The sequence below is a fragment of the Cupressus sempervirens genome, chromosome 7, assembly GCF_028749045.1.
Source record: "Cupressus sempervirens isolate cs-2001-9-10 chromosome 7, ASM2874904v1, whole genome shotgun sequence".
Lineage (NCBI taxonomy): Eukaryota > Viridiplantae > Streptophyta > Pinopsida > Cupressales > Cupressaceae > Cupressus > Cupressus sempervirens.
The window spans coordinates 549169511-549186749 of NC_143124.1; positions in this window are offsets into that span (position 1 = coordinate 549169511).

The window sequence follows — 17239 nt, forward strand, 5'->3', positions numbered from 1 at the left end:
AGAGCAAAGTCCTAATGGCTTCTAAAATTCTGATCCAAAGGAAGCCCCTCCTCGAAGTCAGTGGATAGCTAGAAACAATAATCTATGGGTGGTGTCGACTTGAATTCCTTTCATTGCAACAAGAGCCAATTATGTTCCATTGGGGCATGGAGTGGTAGGCAAGAATGTTAAGACTAATCAATGGTGAAGGGTTTATAAAAACCCTAACCCACTTTTTGGAAATTGCTTGCATCAAGATTTTAAGCGAGTGCCCTGGTGTCAAATGTCCTCCTTAACGAACAAGAAGAAATCCAAACCCTAATCCTCGACAATGAAAATACAAAAAAAAATTGTGGAATAATGCAAAACCCAAGGCCTCTTTACCAAATGGAGTGGGTCAAGTACGCTTCTGACAAAGTTTTTGTTTGAATGATTCGGTCTTGGGAGATTAGGTAAGTATTTCTAACTTGTTCAATAGTACACTTTTTATCCACTATAAAAGAAAGGAACTTAGAGATAAATTACTTTATGATGTCCCATTTTTTCTACAATGACAACATGTAAAATTCATTAAATGGGTGCCTAATTTTAATGGTCAAAATTTCAACAATCATTAAATTGTGAAATGGTTTACTTCCAAAAAAAATCTTGTAGAGCTCCTCCAAGAGGACATTTTGTGTCAAATTGGTAATTCTTTGGGGGGATTTAGACAATTAGATGAAAATTTCTTAAATTATGTTGATGTGAAAATTTTGGTTGGTCTCAATGTTAATGAATCTTCTCTAAAACCCCTCAGAATTATCATGAATCAATCTATATGTTATCTCAATCCAGAGATTTTCATGGGTACCTGTGAGGGTCATCTATTGTGGCTACCAACTAGTTCTAATAATTATTTTACTAAAAGTATTTTCCATAGAATCAATATGTCTAGGGAATGTTGGACAAAGATTAGTAGATCCTCACTTAGGGTTAGCTCTCCAGCAACCCATGTTCCTAGCAATAAGGATAATTTAGGGGATGCCCTAAATTAGATCTTGCCATCTTCTCCCACCCTCCTTCAAATGAGGGCAACAATATGGAATTTTCTATTACTCTCAATCCTTCGGGTGCAGGATTTTCTATTATTAGAGGGAAGCATCTTTCTAAAGGAGGATGTATTCTCTCTTCTATGGTTGCTAGAAAATGCAAGGAGGTCCTTAATCATGATAAGAACATAGTGCCATCCCCAAGAACAACTCATATTTCCATGGATAATCCTGGGTAGACTCCTCCTCGAACTTTCTTAGCGAGGGATCAAAATCAAAATAACCAATTGGAAGGATCTACTAGAATCCCTTTCAAAAAAGGTCCTCCTCTTCTAATAATAGAGGCTCCTCTCACAAAAGGTTGAGCAGTGATGAGAAAGAAGCCCTTTGTGAGAAGTTGACAAAGATAATACCTTTACAAAGGATGCGGTCAAAGATGGTTTGGATCTTCACAAGAAGATGTTTATTGATCAACTACTTACCCTCAGTGGGGAAGGCTACACTATGGCTAACCTTCATCATGCAAATCTTCTAGAATTAGAGGAATTGGACAAATCCATAGGTATTGAACAATTAGATGCTCCTCTAACCTCTCCTAACCTGGATAGATTACCTAAAAAAGAGGAAGGAAATCCCTAATCGAACTAAGAACTTAGGCTGCTAAAGCAGAAGGATAGAAAAAATTAACTAATCTCTTTGAAGCAGGGAAGGGGAAGAGCCTTCTCAAGGAGAAAGTCCTATTTTGGAATGTTAGGGGCCTCAATGGCCTTAAAAAACAACACCTTCTAAAGTGTTCTCTTAATAAATACAAACTTGATGTAGCTATTATTCAAGAAACTAAAATGAGTACAAAAGAACTATCTAAATTCAATAACAAACTGAGTTTTAGAAGTATTTGGGGAAGCCTAGAAGAAGGGACTGCAGGGGGAATGGCCTTCATCTTGAACCCCCACAACATTTGCATCTCTCCTATTTTTGCAAAAAATTACTAGATGATGGCTCAAGTTAAGGATCTTAATAAGAATTTGATTATTTCATTGTTTTAATGTACATGGCCCTACTTCTACCTCTAATAAAATGAAGGTATGATAGGAGTTAGGGACACATTTCTAGGCCCTTAAAATCAATTTTGTATTATAGGAGGAGATTCAAATGCAATAACCTCACCTTTGGAAAAAAGAGGAGGGTTGAGAAAACTTTCTCAAGCCTCTGTAGATTTTAATCACTAGATAAGCACCAATGCCCTAGTGGAAGTTACCTCAGTAGACAAATCTCTTACTTGGAATAATAGATGTTAAGGCTTTAGTCAAATAATGGAAAAATTAGGTAGGTTTTTCCCTTTGGGAAATTTCCCGAATCAAATCTTCTATCTTAAGAGACCTTACCATTGTCATGATCTAATCATGTAATTCCCCACCCAGAGATCCTTGGAACAAGGATAAAAATATGCATTGAATAATTTTTTTTCTTAATGAAGTTCCTTAATAACAACAACATAAGGTAACTAAGTGCAAGGATGAAACAACCGATAAGGATAGGGAACATGGCTAACTCACATGTTCACCTACACTAGTGGAAATCTTACAAACACTTCCAAAGATCCCCAAGCACAAAACCACACTACTATATTTGGACCCAAATTGCAATGGTAGGTCATCGCCCAAATGACAATACCAAGAATTGGCTCTCGTTCGACGAGTGTTGGACTTTTGGCATCGCAAATTGCGATGGCAAGCTCATCCGTCACAATTGGGATGCCAAAATACTTTGCAATTTGGTAGAAGCCAAGGCCAAGAGTTCTTCATCACATTGTTGTCAATGTGACAGGCCATCATCACAATTACGACATTTGACAGTTTCACTACATCATTGTAATAGTGATGCCCACATTCAAAGGCTAACAATCATTCATCAAAGTTGGCGTTGCAATTGTGATGGTTTGTGATAGCAGTGCCATGGGTGTGACGGATATCCATCAGATTTAGTCGTCATAATGGCGATGACCATGCGACAAAAATGTTGTTCATCCAACGTCATTCCGTTGGATCAAATCATTGTAATTGCAACAGCCTGCTAAAATATTTTTAAAAAAAATTGTTGTTGGAAGAGGAAGTGGAGGAGGACCTTCAAATGATGTTGTGGACCACAAACCTACAATTCAAATGCCCACATTCAAGGTGAACCCCACAAGTTTCAAACTCTTTTTCACTGTGGATCTAGCAAACGTTAAGTATATCTTCGAGACTAAAATTGATAACTATTTGAAGGTTAGTGTTATGAAATTTCTGAAATCTATGACTTATAGTTAAATTGGACCTTATGATTTAAACTTTTCTTTTTAAAATTGTTTTAATCTTTCTAGCATAGTGTTGCTCATGAGAATTAGTGTCAATTATGTTGATGGTATTTTTAAAACATAGGCCAAGTGTAGAGACTTCGACACGAATCTACGATTTTCACTAGGCTCATTTCATCAACATTTAAAAAATCCTTACATAGATGTGTTTCATTTTATCTTCAACGTGCATGAAGGTTGGAAAAAAAAAAAGAACATTGGCCCTTTCCTTTAGATCACCTATTGTTGGTCTATTCTCCAGAGACCAATTCTTACTCCATACAGGAACCAAACTCATCATTCCTAAAGACCCTTTTCATCATGATCCATCAAGAGAATCAATTGATTTTTGTCAAAAAACAAAAAAACAAATTGATTTGGTTTAGAATTGTCAGTCCACAATCGTGACTATGCACAAAATGTTTGAAGATGCAAGCTAAGAATATCACCCTAGTCGTGAGAATGGCTGAGCACATCAAGGACTTTGACGATCATGTTTTCCATTGGAAGATTGCAAGCCAGTGAAAAAAATCCAAAGATGTCATAGATGAATGATTAAAGTGGAATTTTGGGTCATAGTGACTTTACATGAAAGGAAACCCTTCTTTTCTATGTTCTTGTATTCATGCTTGCATGAAATGACACACTTTACAACCAAAAAAATAAATCTAATTCTAAAATCAACAAAACAACAAATCTTGCCCTTCTAGTAATTACATGGAAATAAATCAAAACTAGAACAAAAATAAGTACATCAAAGTAATGATTGAATAAACTAACTTTTCCTATTGCTTTCAAGCCAAAAAAATGAATGCTTTTATATTACAATTTGTTCACTACTTGTTGATCTTGATTTTAGTGCTTGGATGAAGGAATTGTTTTTTTTTTTAACTCCTTAGCTCTCTTGCATTCTAATAACAAAATAATTATTTACACAATTAAATTCAAAAATTGCTAAACATTGTAACACATTTTCAAACCAATTGAAATAGCAGCAAATGCAGACGACAAAAAATTAGTGTCTAAGAATGAATGTGAAGTAGACCAATTGGGAGCTTAAAAATCTAATAAAATGGGAAGCCTAGCAACACAAAGAGAGAAAATACATGGTGCCAAAAAAACCCTAAGATGACATGATATGCTTGTTTCAATGGAAGGACATCTTGTAATCAAATTGAGGGGTTTAGATTAAAGAGAAGGTGACGAATGTACATCCGTGCAGATGATCAGTTGAAGTTGTTGGAAATATTCAAGACTAAGTTAAGTTACTAAGAGAGGAGGGGTGAATTGGTAACTTCTAAAACTTTAACAATTTCAACCTTTAATCCAACCATTCAATTAGCATTTAATCCATCATATAAATTTTGATCTAATTACATGCATAAGCAACTGAAAGCATTCATAACACTGAGATACAAAGATTTGGTGACCTAGAAACCTTCCAAATAGAAAGTAAAATTGGGGTGGGGATGATACCCACAACTTTAGTACTGTAGTATAAAGTTAGCCTCTTAAAGCTTGCATTGATCACTTTTGATGATCTGCCCTATTAGGATCAATAGGGACTGTTAGGTCCACCTTGTGAAAGGATTTACAAACATACAATTAAGTATGCACTCGGTAAAGAGATTTACAAAAGATTGTTAGGTCTACCTTGTGAAAGGATTTGACTGATCCACTTGTTAGGATGAAGTAGTAGATCTCTGATCTACAACTTAGTTTGCTGAATGAGATTCCTTTATGTACTGATCACCTTTCTATGGTAGATATGTCTCTGTTGCTCCTTATGTTGTTATGGCCTTTACAATTCGCTCCTTCTTCTTTTCTCTGATTTAATTTGCATTCACATCTTCATATTTTCACACACATTACATACATACATTGGATATGATACAATGCATTACATATATCAATTATACAAATTACAAAGCTGACCATCATACAAGTTACCACAAATGTTACAAAGTTAGCCCACGTGAAGACATTTGGGTTCTGAAGACTGACTCGGTGAGGTTTTGATACTCGACATCCATTGTCATTGCTTGGCATTGTCATGCACTCGGTAGATGTAGAAGCTCGGTCCATACTAATCACTTCTAAGTAGTCTTGAACTCGGTATGCACTGGTGACTCGGTAGACATTGTGAAACTCGTCATATAAACTGAGTCTCTTGATTTACATTGTTTGAATCGGTAAACATTCTCACCTCGAGCTCAGTATAAACTAAGTCTATTGGTTAACACTGAGAAACTTGACTAACATTGTACTCTCATCACATACACTGTAAACTCGGTGAACACTACACTGCTTGGTAACCACTAATAAACTCAACATCAATTGAAATGCATGGTTTACATTGTTGGTCTTCACATTAACTGAATCTATTCGGTAACCACTGAGATTTGTCCAAAGGACTCAATAGCAACTGTAGAACTCAGTGACAACTGAAATACATGACAAACATTGTGAATAGTACAATGAGCTTGGTAGCTATATACAAACTAAATAAGCGTGTGTCACTAATAACAAACTTGAACCAACATGTGAACAATCTCCCCGTTTGGAATTAGTGACAAAAACACTTATCAGCCAAAACTAAATACCTTATATCCATCACCACGTGATACTGGCTTGGTAGAGTATACTATTTTTGGGATTTTTCAAATTTGATTTTGTAAGGTATATACAGTATACTATACATCTTCCCACTATATACAACATGTCTTTCTATACATGTCTTACTTATTGCAAGTTCTCCCCCATAGCATATTTTTCCCATATTGTCTTCTGTCTTTTTCTTCATAGTATGTGTCTCTCTTCCCTCTTTTTTCCTTCATAGTATGTGTCTCTCTCCCCCTTTTTGATAGTAATGCAAAGATTTATTCTATTTTATTTACATAGAAACACCAAAATGAGAAAAATAAAATTAGAATGTACCTTAAGAATGATTGCCAAGGTTTTATCCCAATTTTCCTGTAGGACCTTGCATGTATGAAGTGCAATTTGTACCTCTGCTGACAATTCTATCATATGGTCCACAATAGAGAAGTTATTGTCATGGATTAGAGTTTTTGAATATGCAATATGTTTTTGCAGTTCATCCATGTTGGGAAGGATCATGATCTGTATATCAATTAATGTGGATATGATCCTTGCTTCTTCCTTTAGCAATTCTGCTTGCATATCTGACAAAAATCTTATTTTCTTGAAGTGTATAGAGCTTGAACTAGGGTCGAGTTGCAGCTACTGAGCACTAGCCTTTAGATCTTCATCTATTTTGGACAATTTGTCCTTTATTTCCTTTGTAAAATTAGAAACATCTCATAGTTTCCCAAAAAGTGACAACACATTTGAACATGATGCTTCTAAATTGCCCAAAATTGTAGAAGGTTCTACTTGCTATAAGGCTATCTGCTGAGCAATGTGCTCCAACACTTTATTGTCAAACTTTTTTTTAGCCTTATGCACCAACATATCTTGTCCATCAGTGTCTTCATTAAATTTTTAGACTACTTCTGCTAGTTGATACAAAATAGGTTGAGAAGAATCAATCTCAATTCTTATAGCCTCTGCCAAAATGTTCTTAGCATCTTCAATTATCTTATACTATTTATCTCTCTCCTCTCTTATCCTTTTCTATTTAGCCTTCTCCTGGAGGAGTTCATTAAATGTCTACATTTGGTCTGGAGTAAGCTTGTAAATATCCCAATTGGGGATTACTATTTCCTCGTCTAAATCAATGTCTTCCTCTATCTCCTTTCTTTTTCCCAAAAAATTTGTGCTCAATTGAACCTTGGGCTAGATTGTCCTTACACTTATTGCTTTTATATCCAGAATAGAAATAATAGTAGAGATACTTGGGCTTGCAGTAAAAATTGATATTGTACTAACTAAAGGAATATTTATAGAAATACATGAGGAACCCAAAATTGGTGTGCTCAAAATTGTAGAACCCAAAGCTGGTCTGCTTACAACTAAAAAAATCAGAACTAGAGAAGTCAAAATTGAAGAACTCAACTTGGTAGATGAAGGAGGAATCTGTAGCTGGGTAGATGAAGTGGAAGTTACTTCTATCAATGATGTACTGAGCTGAGTAGGAGCAAAGAGTGATTGGACATTTGAAATGTCACTAGTGGTCATAATCAAACTTGTTAATGCTATCTCCATGCTTGATGTTGACACTAGCTTGCTTGGAGAGTGAGGAAGTGAGGCAATGACTACTATAGCTATCTTAACTAGGCAAGTCTCCTCATCATCTTGCTTTTCTTCCTCAGCAACCTCTTGTCCTTGATCCTCTTCATCTTCTTTATTGTCAAAGTGAGTGACTTCTTCAACATTCTCTACTTCATCTTTCTCCTTATCTTCTTCTTCATCATCTTTGACATTGACTAGAAAATCACTTGGTTTATGTAAAAAATAAATATTCTTCCAAGTGTTTGTTGCATCCCTAACAACATGCTCAATGTCCTTGATCAAAACTAGACAAGTATTAAACTTTAGAATCAATTTTTCTTTATTTTTCTTCAATGACTCTTTTACCTTAGCATCTGATATGCTTGGTAATAGCTGCCTCAAGGTTTGCCCATATATGTCCTTGACAGTTTGCATAGCAAAATCTCATCTTGGATTTATCTTTTCCAATAATCCACTAGGAACTTGAGAAGTGAGCTAATCTAGTGAGTATTTCCACTCACCCATTTTATTCAACACCAGGTCTTCAATTTGCTTCCATTCCTCTATAGTCCTAGTCTCATATTTCAATGATTTGAAATTTGTTGTGCCTGACCCTTCTTCCAATTGATTTAACCTATCCTAGAAGGTGGGTGGAGGTTTGTTGTATATGATGTCTCCTCCTTCTTTGCAAGCTTTCTTCCTTGAAGATCTCCTTGTGAAAACTATAGTGGATGTTTTTGCTGGCTTGGGGATGATCACCTTGCCTTTTTTCTTTAGTGGCTCTTCTTCCTCAGACTCTTCCTCATCCTCTACTTCTTCACCTTGCTCATCCTCACCTTTTCCTTTAGTTAACAAGAGAGGTGTACTTGATTTCAGCTTTGCAATCCTTCTCTTTCCTTTGTTGACTACCTGAGGGAACTTTATTTCAAGTTCAATCTTGGCCTTTGCTTCATCATACGTTCCAAAGTATGCAGCCTTAGGATCAACTAGAACTGATTTGGATGTCATCTTTGATAGCCTAGTTCAAGTTCTCCCTTGGGAACTTAATTAGAAATGGTAGTCACCCAATTCTTGAGTGACTTGACCATCATTGCTTGGACTTGTATCCTTGGTAGACTTAGGAACCCATTGTTGTCTCATCTATTTTTGAATGTTATCAGCTTTTGCCTTCTTCTCATCTTCAATTCTACTAGTATTCATGTAGTTCTTGGCAAGATGACCAAGTTCTGTACAAATGAAACATCTTTTAGTGGTATCTCTTTTCCTCATATGATGTTTAACACAATTCATAGTTTCCAAATTCTCCACAGTAATGACATTTACACCAGGTGTTGTAGTCCCATCCAAATATTGCTTTCACAATTTGCTCTACTGCATTTTATACCTTGGTTTTGCATTTTGATGACTTGTGTCCATGTTTCTTGCATTTGTGACATTTTCCTTCAAATCTTGATTTCTCTTTGCATTCATTAGCCTTATGACCATGCTAATTGCAATTGTAGCATTTTCCATTGAATTTTGCTTTTCCATTACTCCAACATTTGTTTTATGTATGACCTGTCTTACCATAGTGATTGCAAGTAGGTCTCTAGTTCTTTTGAGCTTCTTGCTTGGATGATTCTCCTTCTTCTATATATCAAATTCTTGCTTTTCCTTTTTTCCTATAGAGGTTTTTCTCATTCAATTGATTCATGTCTGCTTGAGATATCATCATTCTTTCATTGATTTACCTCTCAAAGTTCAAATCATTCCTTAATCTTTCATTGATTTGTCTTTGAGATTTTAGATCATTTCTCATTCTTTCATTGATTTTCCTTTCAGAATTTAGATCATTCCTCATTCTTTCATTTTCAAATCTTAGGCTCATGAATTCTTCATTTGCATTGGAGAGTTGATCAATAAGGTCTACTTGCTGAAGGGATTTGTTCTAGATTTCATTATTTCTTCCATCTATCTCTTCTTTTATCTTGTTTCTCTGCTCCAAGACTTCACATAACCTTACTGACTAAATTTCTTGTTCTCTTCTTAGTTTTCTTACTTCTTCTTGCAGGGAATCATTCTTTTCTAGGAGTTCTTTGATTGCTTCATTGGCTTCATCTAAATTACTTGAATGAAGGTCTTCAATGTAGAGTTGATCATTCATTTTAATTGCAAGTTCTTTTCTTCTTTTCAAGGATTGAGAGAGTTGCTCATTTTCTTTCTTGAGTTGGGCAATGGCCATTTCTAAATCCAACTTTTCATTGTCAATGGCTTTTTCAAGTTTGAATATCTCCATGGCCTTGATCTTTGCTCAAATTGTTAAGATTTCTTTTGAGAACAAAAAAGATCTGATACCAATTGTTGGAAATATTCAAGACTAAGCTAAGTTACTAAGAGGGGAGAGGTGAAACAGAAACTTCTAAAACTGCAACAATTTCAACCTTTAATCCAACCATTCAATTAGCATTTAATCCATCATATAAATTATGATCTAATTGCATGCATAAGAAACTAAAAGCATTCATAACACTAAGAAACAAAGATTTGGTGACCCAAAAACCTTCCAAATAGAAGGTAAAATTGGCTTGGGATGATATCCACAACTTTGGTACTGCAGTATAAAGTTAGCCTGTTAAAACTTACATTGATTACTTCTAATGATCTACCCTGTTAGGAGCAATAAGGACTGCTAGGTCCACCTTGTAAAAGAATTTGCAAACATACAATTAAGTATGCACTCGGTAAAGAAATTTACAAAAGACTGTTAGGTCTACCTTGTGAAAGGATTTGACTAATCCACCTATTAGGACAAAGCAGTAGAAGATCTCTGATTTGCAACTTAGTTTGCTGAATGAGATTCCTTTGTGTACTAATAACCTTTCTATGATATATATTTCTTTGCTGCTCCTTTTGTTGTTATGGCCTTTACAACTCACTTCTTCTGCTTTTCTCTGATGTAATTCGCATTCACATCTTTATATTTTCACACACATTACATACATACATTGGATATGATACAATGCATTACATATATATCAATCCAATTATACAAATTACAAAGCCGACCATCATACAAGTTACCACAAATGTTACAAAGTCAGCCCACATGAAGACATTCGGATTCTGAAGACTGACTCGGTGAGGTTCTGATACTCGATATCCACTGTCATTGCTCGACATCGTCATGCACTTGGTAGATGTAGAAGCTCGGTCCATACTGATCACTTCTAAGTAGTCTTGAACTCTGTCTGCACTGGTGACTTGGTAGACATTGTGAAATTTTTCATATAAACTGAGTCTCTTGATTTACATTGTATGATTCGGTAAGCATTCTCACCTCAAGCTCAATATAAATTGAGTCTCTTGGTTAACACTGGGAAGCTCGATTAACACTGGAATCTCATCACATACACTATGAACATGGTGAACACTGCACTACTCGATAACCACTAATAAACTTGGCATCAACTGAAATGCACGGTTTACACTACTGGTCTTCACATTAACTGAATCTACTTGATAACCACTGAGATTTGTCCAAAGGACTCGGTAGCAACTATAGAACTCGGTGACAACTAAAATACATGACAAACACTATGAACTATACAATGCACTCGGTAGCTATATACAAACTGAATAAGTGTGTGTCACTAATAAAAAACTTGATTGATATGTCAACAGAAGTGTGGGAAATTAATCGACAGGACACAAGTCATAATGAGATCTTGGTTTAAATTAACAAGCAAGCAGTAATTTTTCTCAATGTCAAATTTGATAAGACATTAACAACTATATAAAAATTCATTTAAGAGTGACTTTAATATGCATACTAGAATTTTCTCTATCTATAATTTATTATTAATATTATCTATATAATGTTTGAATATAGTAATGATCAGATTCATTAATTTTTTACATCTATATGAATCTTGTAATTACTATTAGTTAGAAAAAGGTGAATGATTCTTTCGTTTGGAATTAAAAAATACATTTTCTATACTTCTATCAATTTCCTTATTTTAATTTTTGTCCCTTACCATCCTCCCCATCCTGAAAACTTAGGGGATAAGAGGAAATATTGGATCAAGGTTTCTGTGAGATCAAAGATGTAATTTTTTTTTTTTACAACGGTAACAACACAAGAAGTCATTTCTTGTTCTTGTAAACATATTACTCCACAAAATACAAATCCTTTTTTTAACAAATGATTTCACCCTATGCCAAAAGGATGCATTCGAGACGAGAACAAATAGACAATTGGGTAGAAACAAAGAAAAAATGATGTGAAAATATTGGAAGCAAATTAGAAAATATAACGGTGAATAATCAATAGAAAACAAAAAATAAGTCCCAGTGAGAATGTAAATACAAGATGAAGAATCCCGTGATCTATTTATTTCAAAAGTTAATGGAAGTTGGACCAGATTATAAGTATATTAGTAAAACTTCTTTGATAACACTTCTTCTTATGTTATACAACATAATATAAATGTTTTGACCAATAATGAAAACATATAAAATCATACCATCAAGGGTATAGGATTTTGTCCTTAGTAATAGAGATGTCTAGTGAATATTTTCAATAGTAACTTACAGAGCGAGTTGGTCCTAAATCTGCAAATCAAGCCTAATCTTGCTCAATCTAAGAGAAGGGAGTTAGGAGAAAAGCCAAATTCTCATTCTTTGATACTATTTCATAGCCTAAAAAGAGTTTCTAAATATGCAATTTAATTTGGGGGTAATTTAGGATTTGTAGGAGAAAAAACTCAAATACTTCATTAGGAGGGCTAATTTTATCATGTCTCTTTTACCCCTTACTGCAACAAATTGGATTGTGGGTTTTTTCGTGGACAAGAAGAAAAGTATCTATGGTTACATGTTGGGTCTAAGTAACATATAAACACATTCATTCTCTATGAGAAATTCTAATTTGATTATATCTTATTTAGTAAAGCAATTGTGGAAAGGTAGTCCTTTGGAAGGATAGGATTCAAGGTTTCCTTGGTTAGAGAGTTTGTAACTCTACCAAGAATTGTTGGATTGTCTTGTTAGATACCTTAGGAAGGCCACTAATGATTAGACTCTTGGATGGTCATTAAAACCTTGTGTAGACACTTAAAATTATCCTAAACACTATATTAATTTATTAATATTTCCTTTGACACTATAATTTATCATATTCTTCTAGTTATTTAATTAAATAGGTTCACTTCCCTAATGTATTTAAATTTAATTTGAATACTCCCCCCTAATGTGTTAAATTTATTTAATGCATAGTGCTCCATAAATCCCCCTTTAGATAAATTTTAATTTATTTAATTCCCTCCACTTTATTAACTTCTATAATCCTATGATTAAACTAAATCTTATTTAATCTAATCTTAATCCCACCTAAAACCTAGTCTACCACCCATCACTCTCGTCCTTCTAAGTCTATCGACTAGTTAAGCCCACTTAATTATCCTAAACACTTTCTTAAGAGTCTTTTAGTCCCTAAGTATTTGTTCACACATGTACAAGACACTCGAAATCCTAGAAAGCCCCCCTTTTATTATTTTATCCAAAAGGTCTCTTACACACTTGTCCCCCTTTCCTTTCTCCAAGGTTGCTCACATGTGTGAGCAAACCTTGACCCATCTCCATCACCAAAAAGATGTATGTTGACCTTTGTATGGCTTATATCCTTAGCTCATGTGTCTCCCTTGGACATCTTAGCCTCCTCTTCTTGTGTCTTGGGACACATCTCCTTAGTCAACTTCAAATGACCAGGTAAAGGTGCACTAATAGCTTTAGCATTCTCCATAGAGAAACATTGCAATACCTTCACAACATAATCAGCTTGAGATAGCATTAATTTCTTGTTCTTCCTACCTCTGAAAATCTTCATACCAAGGATTTGTTTTGATGCCCCCAAATCCTTCATAGCAAATGCATGTGTTAATCGACATTTTAGCCCCTTAATATGATCCATGTTAGACCCAACTACAAGCATATCATCAACATATAAGCATAAAATAATGTAGCTGTCATCATCCAATCTTAAAATAAACATAGTGATTTGAATGACACCTATTGTATCCATGCTCATGCATAAAACTGTTAAATTCCATATACCATTGCCGAGGTGCTTTTTTCAAGCCATATAAACTTTTCTTCAATTTGCACACTAAGTTCTCCTTACCTTTAACCCCAAATCCCCATGGCTGAGCCATATATATCTCTTCATCCAAATCACCATGAAGGAAGTTTGTTTTAACATCAAGCTGCTCTAAATGCAAATCTTCAACAACCACAATACTTAAAATAGTACGGATAGAAGTCATTTTAACAATAGGAGAAAATATCTCATCAAAATCAATTCCTTTTTTCTGTGCAAATCCTTTTACAACTAACCTGGCTTTAAATCTTTTCTTACCTCCTTCCTCTTCTTTTAACCTGTAAACCCATTTATTCTGTAAAGCCCTTTTACCTGCAAGCAACTTGCATAAATCCCATGTCTTATTCTTCAACAAAGAGTCCATTTCATCTTTCATTGCATAATCCCATTGAAACTTAGCATCCACCTACATTGCTTCATCATAACATTCAGGTTCACCAATATTAGTAATTAAAATTGAATAAAAAAAGGGAGAGGATCTTTCTGGAGGTCTAATTTGCCTTGTTGACCATCTAACATTCATCGGTGTGTGTGGGATTTGTTGTTGCGATTTCTGCACATCATGAGGAATGGTTGGAACATCAGCTTTTGGAGTATCATCCAGCACTACATAATCATCTTCTTTCTTCTCATGTTGTTGCAATAGATCTTTGTACAACACTTTCTTATTGAATATGACATCCCTGCTTCTTACAATTTTATGATTTTCAAAATCCCAAAGCCTATAACCAAATTCATTAATGCCATATCCAACAAATACACATTTGTTTGACTTAGCTTCCAGCTTGGTTCTATTTTCAGAATCTATGTGAGTAAATGCTTCATAGCCAAAGGTTTTGAGAAAAGAATAACTCACCTTCTTACCAGTCCATGCTTCCTTTGGAATACCATAGCCCAAAGGAGTAGAGGGACCTCTATTAATCAAATATACAACAATATTGACAATCTTCACCCACATGTGTAAGGGCAACCCAACATGCAGCCTCATGCTCCTTACACACTCCATTATAGTCATGTTCATGTGTTCAACCACTCCATTTTCCTATGGAGTCCTTGGAAAATTTTTGTATCTATGAATACCATTAGTGGAGCAATAATCTTCAAATTCATGACTGCAATACTCACCACCATTATTAGATCTAAGATATTTTAATTTCTTACCAGTCCCATTTTCAACCAAGCATTTTCATTTCTTAAAAGTTTGAAATACATCATATTTATGTCTAAGGAAATAAACCCATACTTTTCTAGTTGTATCATCAATAAATGTAACATATTAATGAGAGCCACCTAGGGAAGATACCTAAACTGGTCCCCATACATTGGTATGCACAAGCTCTAATTTCTCCTTTTTGTTTTCCTTCCCAATCTTTACAAAACTCACTCTCTTTTGTTTTCCATGCACACAACTTTCACAGAAATCCATATTAACACATTTTAGACCTGGTAAAACTTTCTTTGAATGAAGTACTTTCATACCTTTCTCACTCATGCGCCCAAGTCTGTTGTACCACAATGCTTTATCAGAATCTACAGTAGCTATTTGTTCTCCCTGCTCAACTGCAGCAACTATTCCTAAACATTCATTTTTCTCTGAAACAATTAAAGTAGAAGGAACAATATGACCTGTACAAAAATATAAGGTGCCTACTTTCACACCTTTTGCTACTACAAGGGAACATTTTGAAACCTTCCAATTTTTATCATTAAAAGTAACTACACAACCCTCATCACCAAGTTGCCCTACTGAAATTAAATTCCTATTTAGCCTTGGAACATGTCTTACCTCATGTAGTAGCCAATGATTCCCATTTTGCAACTTAATCTTAATTTTTCCCTTTTCAATAATTTGACAGGGTTCATTATCTCCCAAATAAACAAGTCCAAAATCCCCTTGGACATAATCAATGAAATAACCTCTATGAGGTGTAGCATGAAATGAAGCACCAAAATCTAAAACCTTTAATCATCAACACTTTCTAAAGATAGAAGCAAAGCATCCTCTTCAAATTTGTTACTTACCAAATTTGCCTCCTTGTCTCCATTTGGTTCATCTCCTTCATTTTTCTTTCAATTCCAACAATCTTTCTTTTTATGCCATGGTTTCCCATAGTACCAGCAGTTATTCGGTCCTCTCAATTGAGACCTCCTCCCCTTTGACTTTCCTCTTAATTTCCCATGATTTTTGAAATTGCTTCCTCTTTCAGTTGTTCTACCTCTACTTTGTGTGTTCAAAGCACTTCTTGATGTAGATCCACCTAAGGATTTTTTATGAGATTCCTTACTCAAAACAACATTGATCACATCATCATATTTTAGGGTACTAGACCTAGGAATAGAATTACTCATAGCCATTACCAAGCCATTCTAGCTTTTAGGCAAAGAACACAAAATCAAGAGAGCCCTAATTTCTTCATCAAAATTGATACCCACAAAAGATAACTGACTAGTAATAGTATTAAACTCATTTAAATGATCTACAATAGATCCACCTTCTACCATTTTCATATTAAATAAATGCTTCATGAGAAATACCTTGTTTGAAGTGGAGGGCTTTTCATACAGTGTCACTAGAGTTTTCATCAACTCTTTTGTTGTTTGATGGTGCCAAGCATAATCAAATGCTTCCAAGTTCCTTTCTATTTAAAAGATCCCATTCATCATTTGACATAGATCCCTGATTCTTGATTTTTTCTTCCAACGACTTCCGTAAATCCTTCTGACAAAGATAGTCTTCCATTTGCATCTTCCATAACTAAAAGTTCTACCCATTAAACCTATCAACCCTTAGCTTACCCTCGTCTGCCATTGCTCCCACTCGACCATGAGACTCCCACTCAACTGTGAGACTTTCCTATAGAGGATAACTGAAAAACCAAAACCTCACTCTGATACCACTTGTTAGGATAAAACCATGGACATAAATAACAATTACATGCAAATATAACCAATAACAAAAAATAATAGATCACACGAAAAAGAACACAAGGCACCAAGATTTAACGTGGTTCACCCAATCCCTGGGCTACGTCCACCAAACAACAAGTCTAATATTATTACAATCCAGTGATTACAACTTGATTACAATCTGTAATCCCTTACAACTCAATACTACTGCGAGAACCAATTTTGCATCACCACAAAAATAAAATACCTAACCGTAAGCCCTTTTATACAAGTAATTTTATGCCACTTTAGGGTTACAACATGTCAGCTATATGTCGGCCGCAACATTGGCCACGACACAAAAATATGTATAGTACTTTCTTGATCAGTCACCACAAACTAACAAGTATCATAACATTGTTAGGTTTCTTTCTTCATTGCATCTCATCTTCATTCACATCCATGGAATCCTTGTAGGTTGTCTTACTTATAGCCATTTCTTGAAGGTATTTCACATACGTCTTAGCATAGTTTTCATACATGCATTCTTGTATTCATTCAAATGATTTAAAGGGATTCATTCATAGTTGTTTCTTAGGAGAGCACATCCACATCCCTCATCTTGAGCACACCAACAAGACCTCTTATGGGTGCCCTTGTTGAGTTGCTTTGAAGTTGCATGAGGACTTTTCTTTTCGGTTG